General features: G+C 36.9%; 1 protein-coding gene across 2 annotated transcripts in view; it reads right to left on the bottom strand.

Moving 5' to 3' along the window:
• The window catches only part of LINGO2 (leucine rich repeat and Ig domain containing 2), a 1052619-nt gene that overhangs the window by 348399 nt on the left and 684901 nt on the right, over nucleotides 1-19319 (bottom strand). Inside the window, exons 5-6 of one of the 2 annotated variants that reach the window (XM_072959270.1) lie at nucleotides 17311-17343; nucleotides 16780-16853 (exon numbers count right to left, since the gene is read on the bottom strand). The gene's annotated coding sequence lies outside the window, so the exon portion shown is untranslated. The remainder of the gene's footprint in view (nucleotides 1-16779; nucleotides 16854-17310; nucleotides 17344-19319) is intronic. The other variant, XM_072959269.1, reaches the window with a different exon arrangement.

The following is a 19319-nucleotide window of genomic DNA, read 5'->3' as shown; positions in this document are numbered from 1 at the left end:
AATGCAAGCTGGAACTTGAACAGCTTTCTGGTTTGCACTGTTGAATTTGTACCATGAACTGGAGCCATTAAATGCAGCAGCTTCTACCATGATTTAAGTCACATCCTAAAAGAAATGTGCTTACTTATCAATGGCGCCAAAAGATTTACCCAAGAAATGCTGAAGCCACCTCTAAGAGAAAGAGAAATTCATTCTAACTTTAGCCTAGAGGCTGCTGATCTTTTAAACACATCAGTCTAATGGACAGACATCTACAGTGCCACTTATCTCTATAGTTCAACTATTTTTTTTCATTACTCTGGAATTCGTAAGAAATCTCAAACCTCCACTGTATCTCTGGGTGCGTATGTGTATGGATGTGTGTTGTTTTAGAAAAGTTATCCTTTCCGAAATAACATTTGGCCCCTCAAGTAAACTGATAAATATGTTTGCATTCTCTACCTTAATGTACTAGTCACCAGCTGAAACATACATCTATTTTCACTTCTGAAGGAACAAAAGGTTTCTCTAGAATAAGTGAAGATGAATCTGAAAAGTTATATATGGAGCCTTTCTCTTGCCATAGATGGATGGAGGTCCCTGGAGAGCTCTGTGTACTCCTCTGGAACTTGGTTCTGCATGCTGATTAGCTAGGAGGGTTCTCAGCGAAGGATCAAAACTCTAGTCTAAGAAAGACTGGCTTTCTGTAGTTTCAGCACGTAATATTCACACTGTGTTCTTTGAGGAATGTGGCTTGCATAAAGGTATGTGTATGTGCGCATGAAGAGGAAACACCTGCCACCAGAGCTTTAATGGACAAGCTTGAGAACCACTATACAAAACAAATGTACAAGAAAATCTTTACTGGTCAGGTGAACTTGGCCTCACAAAGAGTGATAAATATGAACTGAGAGATCATGTGATAGAAAGTAGATTTTCAGGAAAACTGCAATGGTGTTTATAGTATTTAGTTAGATGTTTAATCACTTCTGGTGTAAAGAGCTATTGACTTAGTGATAGATTACGGAATTACCTCTGAAAGAATGCAATCAATCACAAACCCCACATCCTTGCAGTGGTTAAAGTATCTTAACTGTCATACATTTATCATAAAGATATTTGTTTCTGGCTATTATAAATTAAATATGCATCAAAATGGTCCAATAATACTACAGATGTGTGAGTTACAACAAACCATTGAATATCACACTTGTTTCCTGAGTTCCCATTAGAGTTCATTTCTCAATTATTTTTCTCTAGGTCCTTCCAGGTCTTTAGACTCAGACCCAAGGCACAGTATGAACACTGACTACACATGAGGTATTTTGCACTCAGTCTGTACCACTCTCAGATTAGATATGGTTCTTCTTTTATGGCTGTACAAACTGTTCATGAGAAAGCTGAATAAGTATCTTATGATCACTCAGTTGGTTGTGGGCAGCAAGGACCAGATCCCAGGTCTACCAATGTATCATAAAATGGTTGCTTTTAACTACTACACTATGAAATTATTTCTTTATGGAAACTAATTTTAGGCTAGACAATAACTTCACAATCAGAAGGAAAATGCCAAAGTTGTAAGAAAATTTGGAAATCATTTAATCAAATGACCTACCACTAGAGTTATCCCTTGTACCATATCCCTAAGTAATAATCACCCAGTCTCTGCCTAAATAATCCCAGTGACAGATGGTCATTATTCCACTGTTAGTTTGTTTTTTTTTTTGGAGAGACACAGCATGTCCATTTATAAGAAAACAGTATTTCCAAAAACAACAACAACAAATCTTTCATATTCCTAAATTTCACCTACAAACTCACTGCAGTACCAGTAAATCTACAACATATAATTTGAAAATTATAAAACCAATTTTATAACTGATTTAGAAATAGAGAAAAACAAGAATAGCTTGGTACTATGGCAAATTAAAAAAAAAAAAGGCTGGAGTGTTCCCCCAATCAGATTTTAAACTACAACATTTTGGGCTATGCGACAAAATTCAAAAAAAAGCCCCATCATGATTATATCTAATGCTAGAAGATACTCAGAGACAGCTTTAATTATCAGAAAGATTATTCTGTTGAGTGGAAATCTTTCTCCCAGAAACTCTTACTATTGGATCCTATTTCCAACCTCTGGAGAAAAGCTGGGTAAGTTTACTTTCTCTTCCACTGAGTGATGATACTATTTCCTAGAACAAAGGAGGAGATAAAAACTACTCCAAGAATTTAAAAAGTCCTATATACTAACTTCAAAGTTAAATTGTTCATTAATTTTTAACCTATATGTATTTAGGCTCCTATGCAATTAATTTTCCTAAGCCAGTTATGACACTCATGCATTCCAGAAATGAATACATCATTTGTTGTCATCTTTATTCCAGAAAGCAGAGATTCTAGTGAGTTCTTGGGATGACTTAGTAGTTAAAACAGATGAAGTATATTAAGCGTTCTAATGTATGGCTCTTTCAAGCTTGCAAAGTGAGTAGAACTTTCTTATCCTATAGGCTTTAAATTAACAGTCTGGAAAGTGGGGACAATTGGAAAACACACCCTTTACTGGTTAAACCTCTAGAAGTCTTTCAGCTACTAAAGTAAAATAAAAAAAGAATCAATAAATCAGTTTTTACTTGAGAGACAGCTGCTGTTTGTTTTTTTCCAAGGATATAATATCAATACATGGTGTATCCTGTGATTAATTTAAAAGTAGAGCAAATATTAAGTGTTAGAAACACTGTGTACAACATTCATCACAGACATGTTGGTTTTTCTATATGACAAATATTCACACCCAAAGAGAATCTTAAATGTGTTATGTTTTAAAAGTGAGACAACTCTTTGGTTGTAACCAATGATAGCCATTTAATATAAGCAAGAATTGGGGTAAATAATCTTATAGCAATATTTTTGTTTTAGATAATGATTTTTTTTACTCTGAATAAGTGAACAGCATAAATGTAATTGATGAGATTTCAATAAATACTGAGGTATCATTCTTTTTGTATTTTATAGCATTACTCACGGACAGGTTCACTGCTAATTATAATTTCATGTAATCTTTTTAGAAAGACATGGAGTGGAAAGAATAGAGAAGCTCTCATGAAACAAGGATTCCCCAAATTTTGCACAAGTTTTTCACTCACTGTTCCCAGCATCTGGTAGGAAATAAATACATATTAGCTATATCAATTAAGTTAAATTAATTGAATCAAGTAAATAAATTAAGAAATTAAAGCATACAGTCTAGTCTATGCATTCCTTGGACAGAAAAGGGTAACTTAAGCCTTTAAAATTTGCAGGTCTTTTTATTAATGTTTTAAAATTTCAACTAATTTCATAAAAAGGGTAGATTCAGAGCACTTGATTTCTCTCTTCATCTCATCTAGATTATTAAAATAATATCAAAACCATTTTCCTGTTTTTAGCTGAAAAAAACAAGATAGTGATAACCAGAACAATAAAAGTTATTGAGCTCTTACTTTGTGCCAGACACTGTTTTAATTGATTTGCATTAATTAACTCACTTAATCCCACAACAACCCTGTGAGGAAGGTAATATTATTATCACCAATTTTAAAGGAGGAAACTGAGGCACATGAAGTTAAATGACTTCTCTAGGGTCACAACTAGGAAGTGGATTCCAATCCAGGAAGCCTGGTTCCCAGGTTCATCTCAGCCACAAAGCAATACCTTTTGTCATAAACGGCAGCGCTTAGCTCACAGCAGACTCTAAATCATTATTTTTCAAATACTCAGTCATGAAGGGAAAGAACAGTTCACCAGCAACTGTGTGCAAGAAGTGACGAAAGGTAACCAAGACCTTTTCCATGGGTTTCAGGGTGAGGGCACTTTAAGCAAAGCAGTTCAAAATTCAGAGATGAACCTTGAAGTTCTTACTCTGACAGAGAGAGAGACAGCAGTAGGGCCCACAACACCCGGAGCAGGTATGTAGGACACAGGTAGAAAATGTAACCTCTCTCTGCTTTAGTTGCCTCATTTATAATATAAGGAAGATGCTGACAAAAGTGGTGGGAGTGGTGGTCCTCATGCCATAGGGATGATGTGAAGATGACATTCCTGGCACAAAAGTAAACACTCCACAGATCTTAGGAATTACTGCCATTATTACAGCCCAGATTCTTTAGCTGACTCCCTTCTGAGCACACAAGTGCTCAAGGCTAGGAAATATTTTTATTCACTCAAAAAAGATGTTCTTTGGGTTGATTTGTCAGTCTTTTAAAGGCTGAATCCAATTGCTGCAAAAAGGGAATCTGTGTGTCTGTTCATTCTCATTAGCTGTTGTCAAGGCTTGCTAATTCCAGATTGTTCTGAGACACTGGGGAGAGAGAGGAGAATCCCAGAATGCAAATTTTCATGTGCTAGATGCCCTTGAAAATCAGCAATTCTGTGGCCTATTTCCTCTACCTAACCCAAAACTCTGCTTCCAAAAGCATGGAATGAGGGAGGACATCTATACCTCTAACGGTTTTGAATAGGAGGCGAGCAAACTGCTCTCAGTCATGCAGTGTGGGGGACAACTGGGAAACAAGCCCCCACCCACCTCCAGATTCTTGCAGATCTGAAAGCCAGTCACAGCTGCCTCATTCTTTCATCTCAGCCCTCACAGGATGCACACAGAAAACAGGTTCTGGGCATCAGTTGTCCAGAGGACCCTATACTCTCTCTCTCTTCCATACAGCATAATTTCTGGATCAAATTAATATCAACCCTCATGATTGCTAAATGCAAAACAAACAAATGTTTTAAATCCATTGGTCCCAGAGAAGCATGTCTCTCCTAGACCCACACATATCTGCCTGAACCCTGGCTCTGAGATTTCAAAAATATGTGAAACAATTTATTTTCAAACTATATTTCCTGTATCATCAGAAATATATTTTTAGCATCATGCTCTTTTCACCTCATGCATTGTCATTTGGGTGACAGAAGGCAAAAGGATTTATGAAGTATGCCATATAATTAACATCTGGAAGAGAAAATAAGTAGTTGCTTTTCCCCCCAAGTCCCTTTAGAATCTACAGAGGAAAAGGGACAATGCATTCACAATGCGTATAGTTATAAAATTAAGATGTTGGAAAGATGTTGAGACACAGCCTTTTCAGGCAAGGCTGACAGGGTAATGCAAACACTTGTTTAGCCTAAATGCTTGACTTGACAGGCGCACTTCCTTCTTAGAATCAATGTTCTGTATGGTAGTGACTTTTTAAAACTAGCCCACAAGCATCAGTTCACTCTAGGAACTGAGGCAGTGAGGTGTAGCTACAAGTGCATGACTGAAGACACTGAAGAGTGAATTCTGCTTCTGTCATTTGCTACTCACGTGGGTTGAAGTTAATTACTTACTCTCTCTAAGTTTCAGTAAGACCATCTATAAAGCACACACACTAAATTTTTTTCTCCTAGGGTTCTAGACGATAAGAGATGATAGTCGTAACGTACTTAGCACATGATGTGAGCTCACAAAATGGTGATCATTAATATAACCACTAAACAGTGCCACATTTATTATTTTAACTATAACTAGCTAATAAGTAGGGCAATGTTTTTGTTACAATGGGAAAATATGAATTGTAAAGCTCACTTTCAGATGTTAGAGCATTACTCCTTTAACCTAGCAGCCAGAGAAAGGCTTTATCTTTTATTATAACCCTAGACTTTGGTTCCAGTAGAAGTAGAGGGGGGAAGGGGAGGGTAGGGGGTACACCAAGGAACAAGTAACTCTACAAAGTACTATCTTCCCTCTGCAGCGTGCTTTGCAGTTTACAAAGCTTGCCTATACAAACTTAGTTGTCCTCCTCCACTGGATTTCTGGATCATTCTTTTAAAGAAATTGCTAATGAGGCTGCTCGAGAACTTCTTTCTACATGATCTGAAAAGTCTAGTGCCTTCCACCAGGTTTTTGAGGGTAGTAGAGATGCATATATTCCCCTGTTCTTCCACTCTATATTTCCCATTCCCACACACAAGCTCACCCCTGGATGTGGTCTGCTTGCTGTTTGGCTTCCCTCCCTACCTCACCTGGCCACTGGCCACTACTTCACCGTCTTCATTCCTAAGTATGATTTCCAAACACTATCAGAATATAGAGGGATAAGCTAGTGGGGTGTTGGAAGTAGATATATAGGATAGCACAAAAACAACCAGACAGCTTATTTAAACTTCTTTTTCCTAAGGGTGATGCACTATGGTGTTTTCTATCCTGTATTACCCTCTTCTATCCTATCCTACAGAATCCTGTTCTGTCCCATCCTGCCTTGTCCTGTCCTGTCCTATTCTGAACTATCCTGTCATAACGATTCTATTCCATTCCACTCTATTCTAGTCAGAATGGCTATTATCAAAAAGAACACAAATAACAAATGTTGGCAAGGATTTGGAGAAAGGGGAACCCTTGTACACTGTTGGTGAGAATGTAAATTGGTGCAGTCATGTGGAAAACAGTATGGAAGTTTCTTGAAAAACTAAAAATAAAATGACCATATGACTCAGCAATCCCACTCCTGGGTATATATCCAAAAAACTCTGAAAACACTAACTTGAAAAGATACATGCTCCCCGCCCAATATTCATAGCAGTATTAATTACAATTGCCAAGATATGGAAGCAACTTAAATGTCCATCAACAGATGGACATACATACACACATATATAATATACATATAAATATATATTTTATATAATATATTTATATAATGTATATTTAAAATTTATATATACAATTTAATATAGTATTTATTTATATATAAATATAAATATATATAATGGAATACTACTCAGCCATAGAAAAGAATGAAATTTTGCCACTTGTAGTAACATGAATGGACTTGGAGGATGTTATGCTAAGTGAAATAAGTCAGACAGAGAAAGACAAATACTGCATGATATCACTTAAATGTGGAATCTAAAAAAAAACACAACAAACTAGTGAATATAACGAAAAAGAAGCAGACTCACAGATATAGAGAACAAACTAGTGGTTACCAGTGGGGAGAGGGGGGGAAAAGGCAATATAGGATTGGAAGTGCACACTAATGGGTGTGAAATAGGTTCAAGGATGCACAAAACAGAGAATATGGCAAAATTTTGTAGTAACTGTAAATGGAAAGTAACCTTTAAAAATTGTATAATAATTTTTTAAATTTAAAAAATAAAAAATGCTGAAGCATCACCAAACTGATTTCACAAACCCCTAATGAGTGATGACTCATGATTTAACACACTATTCTAGATCTCCTATGCCTATTTTATCTGGAGCAGTCAGAGGTCACAGCTTAGGATCTTGATTTTTCAAACCAAAAAAGCTATCTGCTTCTGAAAAGTTACTTTGCTTCTTTCCAACACTGTGAAACTGGATGGTTGTTTAATCTTTTAATAGATTTTTTTCTTCCTGTTATACAAATTATTTAATTTTTATAGCAACTTTATGAATCAGATAAAACATTTACAGATTTCTGTATCTTGTAAAGATGAAGAAACTGAATCTTAGGTTGAGTGATTTTTTTGAAAGGTCACACATACAGTGATTTTGTCTGGTTCAGAAGACAGTCTCACATCCATCTCTTCCCTATTTGCTTCTCCAAGAGCCACAGAGTATCACCTAAATCTTAACTTCCTGGGTGAACAGTATTTGTTAAAAAAAAATACAGATTTCTGGCTCCACTTTGGATTGAACCAGATTCCCTAGAGCTCGGCATGGGAATATACAATTTTTAAAAAGTTCCCTGGGAACTGGTATAGATCAAACTAAGTGGATCATCTCCTGAGACAAAGACAGAGAGAGAAAGAAAGAGAAAGAGACAGGCAGAGTGCTTCTGGAGACTTGAGTAAGGATTTCATTGTTTCATTTCAAAAAGATCTGAGGGAACATAGAAGTCAAATACAAATGAACGTTGCACAAATTATAAATAAACAAGAACAAAGATTGAATAACAGAAGAACCAGAAGAACAGAAGAACAGCCTGTAAGAAAAGTCACTTGGCTTTGAATTGGACTCTAATTCTTCTGGCAGCTAAGATATATTAAAAAATGTTTTGAAAAGTTTTTTTTTTTAAATTCTGACAACATTATTTTGGTTCTAATTCTCCCAGCATTTGAGCAAAAGAAACGATGTCTGTTGCATTTCATTTTCTAAGTCGGAACTCAAGGGAGGTGCTTTTAAACATATGGTCAAAGTGCAGAGGAAGTCTACAAGTTTGGAAACTGCTGTCACATCCCTTCCTCTATCCCAGAATAATCATAATTACAGTAATAATACCAATTGAGTATCTGCTGTGCATCAAGCACGATAAACAGATTATCCTATATAATAGTCCCAAAACTCTGAGGATGCAGTCTCCATTTTATGGACAAAGAAATTCAAGTTTAGAGATTTTAAGCAACTCATCCAAAGATGAACACAGTAAGTAGAAAAACGGATTTGATCCCAGGCAGTTCATCTCCAGAATTTATGCTCTGCTGACCCTGAGAAAGAATGGTAAGTGAACTAACCATGACACACAAGCAAGAGTCCTTTGAGAAGGAGTACTAACTAAGCAAAGGTAAGAAAATGGAGAAAAGGAACGGTGTGTGAGAAAAACAGAAAGCCAGACTGAATCAGTAATTTTTCACCAGAAGGGGCAGCGCACAGCCCCTGTGCTGCGATATAATTCAATTTGAGCCAATCTAGGACCAGAGGACATGTCTCATGCCCTGGATTATCTTTGGCTCCCAATAGCAAGCTTGCAGGTAACAGCCAGAGTGACTGGTGCAGGAAACAAACAGAGGTTTGGGTTGCTTTAGAAATATGAAGAAACTCACCACCAATTATAAAAAGTGCAAAAGGGATTTAATATTATTTATCTTTTGATTGGATCACAAATTAATCATCTCCACCAGTCAGTGGATTCACCAGCATTAGCTAGTTAGACAAAACTACGTGGGTATATTCACTTGAAAAAAATGTTTATTTCAGACAAATGGTACATGACAAACAATTCTACTACTGTCTTCATGATCAATTTCTGAAACTTCTGTATTCAGCAGATATCTTTGAGGTTGACAACTACTTTTGTGTAGATTTAAGCTGATGAACACTTAAAACTATCTCATTATATGACAAAATATTTCATTACATGATTACATATGTGACTGGGATATATTAGGTAATTATGTATATATGATACATCTATATATTGAAGGTGAGGGAGTTTTTTGCACCCTATTGTAAATTCAGCTTCCTCTCCTATAAAGAAATTGGGACTCCTAGATTTGGCTCCCAAGCCTAAGACCTAAAAGTATGTCCAACATTATGTGATAATGCTGTTTGAGTTTCTCTGCTTTAAATTGGAAAACTCTTCTACAGATATTGATGGCTTACACAGAAGATCAGTTTTATCTACAATCGTATCTTTTGGTCAACATATGTGTTTTTGTTTTGTTTTAAATTTATTTTTCTATTTGAAGTATAGTTGGTTTTCGATGCTGTGTTCTGATGTAGGGCATAGTGATTCAGTTATTCATATATATATTCCTTTTCATATTTTTCATAATACAGTAATGTTTTATACTATATACACTGATATTTTGTTAACTTTGTATTATTCACATCAGAGAAAATATACAATGATCTATTCTTGCAAAACACTTAGCACAATGCTCAGCCCTTAGTAAGTGCTGAGAAATGTTTCTCTCCTTTTTTCCTTTCTAAACCCATATATTTCTCTATTGTATAATCTATGCCTGTCTCTTTGCTTTGTGCTTCATTTCTAGCATTGCCTTTATCCCCAGATAGAAGATGGGTCTGAAAATGCCTTTTTGGTAAAGAAAGCTCAAAAGAGGAAATACTTGTGGTAATTATGTTCATTAGGTACAAAAAGGTAAAGTATTTGCTCTTGGTCATGTGAGTCACCAGGAGAAATCCCCTCACCCACATCATTTCCCTTCTATCTTAAAATAGTAGTAATTCTAAGCTCCCTGAGAGAATGAAACATAAAGTTAGCTATAGGATGTACACTCCCTCTGACTCTTTGAGATGTTTTACATGATTAGATGTTATAGTCTATTCAATGAGAGCAAAGGTTGTATCGCAAATGACTGAGTAGAAATGATTTTTCATTCTTTTTTGCAAGAGTTTGGTTTCGTTTCAGATGCTGTCTCTCTATCCTGAGAACCATCTACTGCTGCTTGCTTTATTTTTCCTCTATATTGTTTTCAAACTGGGATACAAGGTAAGATGAACACCACAGCCAAAATGGCACCATGCTGCTGAAGCTGACATCAAGCACTTCTGGTGGTCCTCAGGAAACAGCATCGCTTTGTTCTGCATTTAATGTCTAAGGCGAGGAATCTGCCCAGGCACTTGCCATTTTACACAACTCTCTAATCTTCCTCTTTATTAGCTGTCTGGCCACATCATCACACTGGCTGCAAGGTTTAAATCTTGTTTACTCTTGTAATAGAAGAAGACAAGAGAATGTCCCTGAAGATATAAACTTCGTCTCTTGTACTGTAGACAGTTTTCTCAATGTAATTTTCCTTGAAACAAAAATTCTTTCCTACTTCCACAGGAAAAGAGACTATCTCTTTGCCTTCTAAGGAAATATTTTGCATTACAATTGTCCAGATGTTCAAGATGCCTACTGAAGCTTTCTCCGTTTAACAACTAATTCTCTAGAACAATTGTTTAAAAAGGCACACATTATAGTATATATTCTCATTCATTTACTTATTTATTTCATTCATTCAAATAACTTTTTTCGGGTTCTCGTGATGAATCACATACTATGCTAGGTACTGTGAATGCCAAAGAGAATAGTATGCATTTATTTGAGAAAACAAGTAGGGAGGATAAACTTACAAAAACATAAATTGTAACACAACATGTTAAGTGTTACAAATATGAGCAAAATGTGCTGGAAACACAGAGGGATTCCTGTCTAAGTTTGAATAGTGATGGATGAGAAGATTTCACAGAGGGGCAGGAGATATTTGAGTTCCACTAGTCAGTGTGTACCAGAGATGAAGATAAGCAGAAGAACATTCTTAGTAGAGAGGATGTGAAGGGCTGAGTGTGGCTGGAAGAAAGGCAGCTTGGTAGGGGAAGATCAGGACAGAAGCTTGGAATGCCATTTGGATCATAATGTGAAAAATTAATTGGAATTAATGAACTGGAATTAACTGCCTAGGTATGGGATGGCCAATAGACATATGGCTAAAAGTTAAGAACTGTATTTGGGCTGCAGAAGCGGTTCCTACATTCAAACAGGCTTTATAGCTAAACAAGAACAGCCATTACTAGAAGGCAAATCTGCAACATATTATGATACAAGATCCTGGAACCACTCTGCTGTCCTAAAAAGGGGCTCTGGCTGACCTGGGTGAGAGGTGATGCAGAGGCAGCAGGTGAGAAGGAGGTGACTGAAGGAACTTGGGAGAAAGCTAACCTGGGGAGGGCAGGGAGAAGACAAAGAAGTGAAGAGTGGTTTAGGGTAGAGTTTTTTCATCTGTGTGGGAGTTTAACTCTCCTTTTCAGTGCTAAAGAATCAGAACAAGAGCTAAGAGCAAAGTTACCATCAGTCATGGGTCCTCTTTGATTTTCTCTCGTTTTCTGTCTAAGGGGAATGTAACTACTTGAGACTAGTCCAGAAGCCTTAGAGGCAGAGGGAGGAGAGAAAGGAACGGTGCTCCCAGGCAGAGGATATATAGAAATCAGGGTCTGCTCCTGTGTGACTAGGAAAGCATGGATTCCATTGTAAATATAAGCCCCAAGTCAGACCTTTCCCGGAGAGCTGCGCTGCTTTCAAACGAAATGTTAGAACTTTGCCCTTGAAGTTCAATGAGGGGTCTTTGAACTTGGTCACAGTGTTAAATCTGGGGTCAAATCTGGCTGAGTTTGCTGCATTTCTGCTTTGTATATTTTTCTTACTGCTTAAAGCAGTCAAAGCCTGTTGCTTTCTCGTGTAATCTCCGAAGTTACTGCACTTATAGTAACTACAGTCTGCTTCCCTGTGGTCTTCACATTTCGGGAGTAGACACAGGACATTGCATCATCAGGTCTGTAGGAAAGAACCTGGAACATGACCTGCTTGATGTCCCAATTTTAGCATTTCCTCTATATTTCACCCCAGCTACACAATCCTCAGGCTATGTTGGAAAGATTACCACGGAGGGACTCACGTGTCACCTGTGCCATGTTTTTAGTCACATTCCTCCTTATATTGAGCTGAATATGTTTCCTCAAGCCTCCTGGTTTCTTATATTATCACTTGGCACCATAGGCTTAATCACATCTTTCTTCCACCTGCGACTCCTTCAGATCTTTGAAAACAGCTAATGTACTTCTCAGCTCCTTCAACAGGGAAATGGAAATGGATGTGGGGGAACTCCCTGCTTTGTGTCGCATATTAAGCTGGGATCATCCACCTGAATTAGCTCCTTTAGAAGAACATCAAAATAGAACTTAACAAATAGGCAAGCAAATCAGAAAAAAAAAAAACAAAAAACAAGAGGAAATGACTTTCCCAAGGTCTTCCCAAGGTGAGACCAGGAGTTAAAGCTAAGTCGCACAATTGTTTATATTAAAAAATACATTTAGATGTAGCTTTTATTTGTTTCAAGGTAATACTGCTTCATAGTTTTAAAAGCCAGATAATGCTATAAAAATACAGTAGCAATACCCTACTAATAATTACCTGCCTCATCACCTGATCCAACTGGAAATGAATCTGTTGCTCTGTCCACTGTGTAGGCTGCCTCAGCCTCACTTCTATTAGCACCATAAGTTTGAGTCCATCGCTATCCTCATTTTGAACATGTACATGTACTGTTTATGTACACATATGTTCATATACAGAATATATATGACTGGGACAAGATTTACTACCATGTGAGTATACTTATCATTTCCAGAGTCTGCTTTGTTATCAGTTTCTCTCATTGAAAAGTCTGGAGAATGCACCAAGATAAAATCGGACAGGTGAGAGGGACAGAGGGAAAGTTTTGGGGCATAAAATGGGAAAAAGATGTATGCAAGAACTGAAGCTTAAGGGGAGTTTAACGTTTTGGCATTAGAGAAGATTCAAAACACTGCACAGTGTGAATACACTGAGAGATGGAGAAAGAGAATTATAGAAAGAGTTGTTATGAGTCATAAATCTGATCGCCTTAAATGATCTTTGAAAGAGTCAAGTGAATATTAGAATTCTCTATAATTAATAATCGTTATCTAATCTGTGCTTGTTTGAATGACATTCTATTTAGAAGGAGGGCAAAATAGGTTTTTTAATAGCTTTCTAAATTCGTGGTGCTCACATCTAAACACAACACTCCCAGTGTGAGAATATTAAAGAACTCTGATATGGAAATAAGGCCTACATCCTATTTTCAAATACACAGGAAGGACAAAAGGAAATTAGATTTAGAATCTGTAACAAAAAGGAAATTAGTTTTTAAAATTTGTAAACTTTTTCTGTATTAAAAAAAAAAATGAGCCTCTGGACTCTCCCTGCTATCTGCTCAAATATACATTTGTATTTTCAATAGGCATTCTCTCCCCTTACTCGCCCCTCTAATGGTTTAGCTTGCAAGCCATTAAGCCCAAGTAATTCCAGCTAAATGGAATGGATTAAATGCTTCTTTTTGACCACTCTCCCTACACTCACGTCCTAAAATATACACATGTGCAAGTACACATTATTTCAATGAGTTGATTTTTGATACATTTATTACTCCTCAACTCCCATAGCAGAGTTGGAAAAAAACCAAAACAACCCCAAACCAAATGCAAAACCCAACCATATTGGTTTGCTTTCTGGTTACCTTCAGTGATTTTGATTTTTGGAGGGAGGAGGGTCTTCTAAAATAATGTAAACAGAATTCACTGAGTTGGAAGAAGGGTGGGGGTTCAGTGTTCTTGACAAGGTTTAGAATCGAAATAAACGACACAGCATTTACTTATTTAGAACCTTATACATATGGTAAAAATACAAAGAAATTGTAGCCATGAGCTGTACCCTTATGGAACTCTTGATAAAGTAGGGAAGAAAGACCCTTTCAGAAGTGCTTAACCAACAGAAGATGAGTAACAATTTCAGGCAAGAAGATGGTACAGAATGTAGGGTTTCAGAAATAGTTTCCATCCAAGACTTCCTACCTTCTTCACTAAGCAATCTGGGACGGTTCATGGTAAGGAGGGACTAAAGCAATGTGACTGTGGTCCTTATTTGGTTCCTGGTACACTCCATGACTTAGGAAACTTTGCTTGACCTCTGTGGGCCTGAATTCCATTATTTGAAGGAAAAAAAGGCTAAAATGCATAATATAGTACCTTTTAGATCTACAAGTCTATAAGTATGATTTCCTTTCGTGAGACAAGCACGAGTAGACTAACAGTGGCTAACACAAGCTATCAGAAACATCCACAGTGTATATAAGTGACAGTGAGCCCATGGGATGTTGTAGGGACAGAATGAGTGTCATAGGCAGGTTCAGTCAAATATGTAAGTATGTCCTGGAGGTGGGTCTGAAGTCATCATGAGTTTTTTCTTCTTAAGCACTGTACTTTTCACAAGACTAGAGATAATTGCTTTACCATTTACTAGAGAGTCGCACGTGAAGACCATAATTCCGGGTAAGCCCAGTGATGCTTCAGACCCTTACAGATGAGAACACTTGCCACTGCAGAGCTGCACTACCCCTTCATCTGGGTATGCTGACAAACTAGGTTTTGAATCTTGCTGTCTCAGGGGCCAGATTAAGACATTTCAGTACTATCCTGTTTACTCAGATTACGATATACCTGGTCATTTCTATGACACTGAATTACAAGTGCCATTTTTTCCATTGGATCAGAGGAGGCTCTTTCCCAATAGAAAGTCTCCATTTAACACACTTGCCACAATATGTGTCAAAATGAATCCAGAGGCTTGTGTGTGAATATAGCAAATCTCCCTTCATTATGCCATCAATCTAGTGGACTTTGGAGTGCCTGTTGAGTCACTGGGAGAGACTGAACAAAGTAAGATCTTTTCACTCAGACCCCTTGCCTTTGGGCTCACCATGAGCTTCAGGCACTTAGAAGCTGCTGTTGGATGACTGCATATTGGTGATCTGGTCTGAGGTCACTGACCACTTTCAACTGAGGGATGGCTTTCCTCTTTGACTCTAATATACATGAATAATACGTATGCAAAACACTACAGATCTCACTGAGCAGAAGGGGCTCTAGTTGCATCCCTTTATACTGCTCTCTCACTCTGCCCATCAGATTTCCTACCACTTTTACTGCCATGGAAGAATGACCCCCAACCTTTCCTGAACGCTTCCTGTCCCACCAATCTGCAGCAGCATCCCCTCCATCAATCAGCCCTCACATCACCATGAACAAAGGGACTCCCGCACACAAAGCACAGGCAATGCTAGTTTCCATCTGAGCAAGATTTGGAAGTTGTCACCAACCTCTCCTTCCACTGACTCTCTCCTCGCTGCTCCTGATTCTCTTCTCCCCTCCGCAGTCACTCACATGGTTTACTTCCCTCACTTTGGTGATATGCTGATATTTATCAAAATCTTGTACTTAGAAAAAAAGTAGATGCAGTTGGCTACAAGATTTCACAATTTGATAGACAATCCCACGCTACCTATATTTTCACATGGGACAAAATATTACCCTAGAATGAATACATCTCTGATGGCGAAATATGAAAGATCAAGTCCGTGAGAGAAGTTTATTCCAGGCAAGTGAAGATGTCGCCTGCCTCTAACAATAATGCTTTACAGTAATATTAGTCCTAGTCAAGTGATAATAATGGCAACTATCATTTACTGCATTCTTACAATATGTCAGAATGATTTGTAAATACATCATCTTCTTTATTCCCCAACAAGCTTATGAAGCAAGTATTCTTATACCTTTCATTTTACAACAGAAGAAACAAGGATTAGAGATGTTAAGACGCTGGTCCAACACACAAGAGTATATGGGTAAATAGGATTCAAACTCAGGCACTCTGAGTCTAAGAGCCCAACTTCTCAATCACCACTCACTGTCTCCTAGTAAGTATTATAATTACCTAGATTGATGGCTGAGATAATTTAGACTGTTTTGGATTAAATTAGTTAAATTAAATTAGATCGGCAGATAGTCACAAGAGTCCCTTCCCAATTAGGACAGTTATGTTCCTGAAAACACCTCTGGTAGCAGAATTTTCTGCTGAAGACCTCAAGATTTTTGTTTAAGTGCTTTAGGGTAAATCAATATCAGTAAGGAAATTGAGAAAGCCTTTTTAAAGTGTAATAATGTTCATTAAACCAAAACAATAAAACAGACCCCCAAATAAAAATAATATTTATCCATCTTTTAGTTAGTACAAGGAGAATTCTATTAATTTCCATTTACTAACCACTGCTCAGCAGAAAATTTTCAGTCTTTGCTTCCTGTGAAGTTTGCTTCAATCTACCACTGCCATTCTTAAAAAGAGCCATTTCCTGTGTGTCTGGAACGCTTTGCTTGTTTTAAAATTAACAGTAGTAACACACTCGTTCTTGGGCAGAAAGTCTTAAGACTGCTTAAGAGGTACAGGGAAAGAAGACATGTAACTAGAATTTTGAGAAAGGGTAACTGATAATATAGATTACAATATATAGATTTCTACTAAACCATAGGACAGTAATCTATATACAGTAATACATCTCACACAGCAGTACAAGATCTTGTATAGTTTATTATCCTGTACAGAGGGGTGATTTTATTATTGTTATACTGCTGGTTTCATCTTTGCCCCAATTATTTGGGAGCAGACATACCTGAGCTCATATTAGCTGAGCAGTGTTGTGCAAATGCTGCTCATTTATCAGATCCAGGAAGTTAAACTGAAAACCTGTAACAATAGGTGAAAGTTTATTGTCAGAGGTAGCAAGCAGCACTGGAAAAGGTGTGTGATTGGTAATGTGGGGAAGGTCAGCCAAATGAGGTATGAATAAAGGAAAATCAGATGACAGAGCCTTGCGCACAATATACATGTAATAAATATCCACTGAAAACAAATATATGAGTGAGTGTTGGATGGATGGAATGACAAATGGATGAAGTGGGAAAATATTGAGTATTTCCAATTCCACAATTTTGCCAAGCATTGAATCAGATATTATATTTGATTGCTGTATTGCATTTTGTAACAATCTATGTTGTACTTTTCCATCCATGAGTGAGGAGAATAAAAACATAACATCCTCTAATCGCTATCTGTGAAAAGCTAACGACATATTTTCCTCTGCTTCTTTCATACTCTGCTTCATATTAACAAGAGGTTTTAAAATATCATGAAAAGTACCAACCTTGAAAGCTGCCTTCTGTTTTGCTCATCTCACCTACAAAAATAAAAAAGACAAGGAAAAAAAAAGAAAGAAATTTAAGTGAAAGCCAATTAAGGCAACACAGCAGTAAAAAGAATATTTAAAAAAAAATTTTTTTTTTCAGTGGGAAGGGATAGACTGGGATTTCAAAATTGTAGACCAGATAAACAAGATTACACTGTATAGCACAGGGAAATATACACAAAATGTTATGATAAATCACAGAGAAAAAAATGTGACAATGAGTGTGTATATGTCCATGTATGACTGAAAAATTGTACTGAACACTGGAATTTGACACAACACTGTAAAATGATTATGAATCAATAAAAATGTTAAAAAAAAATTTTACCCATTTTTCCTTGACAAAGGAAACATTTAACTGTGAAGAGAGAAATACTCTGATAAAACTTTTTCTTCCCTTAAACTGTTTTTTTCCAACCAGTATTTTGTGCTTTTTATATTTTGTGATAGTTTGCTTTTCAAAATTTCTTGGGGGTACAGCAATCATGAATGACAGTGAGTAAAGATACAGGGAGGATGTTTAATAAGAATGATAAAACTAAATTAGATATAGGGAAAAAATATATAGGCAGAACTTAATCAACTCATGGAAATTTGCCATCATGATAAGATTGTTCGATAAATTCAGACAAGAGTATTCTAAGAGGCTATTACCATTTATTCTCAGGTTCTGTATTTTTACTCTTGAATACTGATTAGAACAGAGACTTTGGTTTCTTCTCCCTCCTCACTCCCCCGATAATCTGTTCTCCCTTATGGACCAAGTGATTATTGTGTTGTTTATAATAACTGTTCTACATTCCTTATGGAAATTGTAATTATGATGCTGAATATTCAAACTGCAAGTCACTTTTCTCAGGGAAATTGTAATTATGATAATGCAGTATTTACCCAACTGATGTTTTCTCGTCATTGTTCGTTTTGAGGGATGAGGAGGTGAGAGAAAAACACTGAAATATAATATCCTGTTGGGATCTCAGATACATATTCTGGGAAAGCATAATAATAATAGCTAATCTTTGCTACGTAGCAGGCATGGCACAATCAGGCTGGCATGTATATGACACATGTGTATTACATACAATTACATGTGAATCACACATGTTTCTCATTTAACGTACACACCAATCCCATGAGGTAAGTCATATTTTTATCCCAATTTTATAAGGTTCAGAAATATGGAGTAATTTACCTAACACCACACAGCTGGCAAATCAAATACCCATATATAAGCACAAAAATTATACTATTTCAAAAACCAAATGGAATTGGAGGTCAATCACTGAAAAATCATATTATGTGAGCCCCTAGGTAGATGGGAGGTGGATCTCTACTGATTCTTCTTATCTACCTGCCTTACTTCCACTTTGTCCAATCGCTACAATCAGTGCCCCAAACAAGGATGTAAGGCCGGCCTATCCTTTTCTCCTTAGGAATTCAGCAGTGATTTTTTAGGACTGTTTCAAAATTAAGAAGCAATGACTGAGCACATACCAGGTACAGTAATTTCTAGATATGTTTTTAAATCCCATAACTCTTCAAGACAAGGATTTTCACTTCACTTTTACAAATAAGGAAAAGGAGTCACATTGACGTGATTAGTTTGCCCAGATTTTCCAAGTTGGTCTCTGTTCTTTAACTTGGGAAATTGACTGGTCTTAATCAAAAAAGAAATGAGGATTAAAAGGAAACTCAGAAATTTAGGGAAATTTAAAAAGTAGTAACAATCAATACATAAATTAGTGAGTTATTAGTAGACTTCATTCTAGCCAGGGGCTTACCACCTTGTGAAGCATGAATACTTCCAGAATATATTCCTGGTCCTTCTCTCAGCTTCACTGTATTCCTGATCTGCCCAAGAAGTTCCATTCTCCCCTTACATTTCTTTCTTAAGCTTTAGAATAACCTTCCCTTCGTTCTTTCCGTAGAGCTCATCTATTTCATGTGGGCCACACAACACATATCTG

This window comes from Vicugna pacos, chromosome 4 (assembly GCF_048564905.1).
Source record: "Vicugna pacos chromosome 4, VicPac4, whole genome shotgun sequence".
NCBI classification, from domain to species: domain Eukaryota; kingdom Metazoa; phylum Chordata; class Mammalia; order Artiodactyla; family Camelidae; genus Vicugna; species Vicugna pacos.
This window is presented reverse-complemented; position numbering and strand designations above follow the sequence as displayed.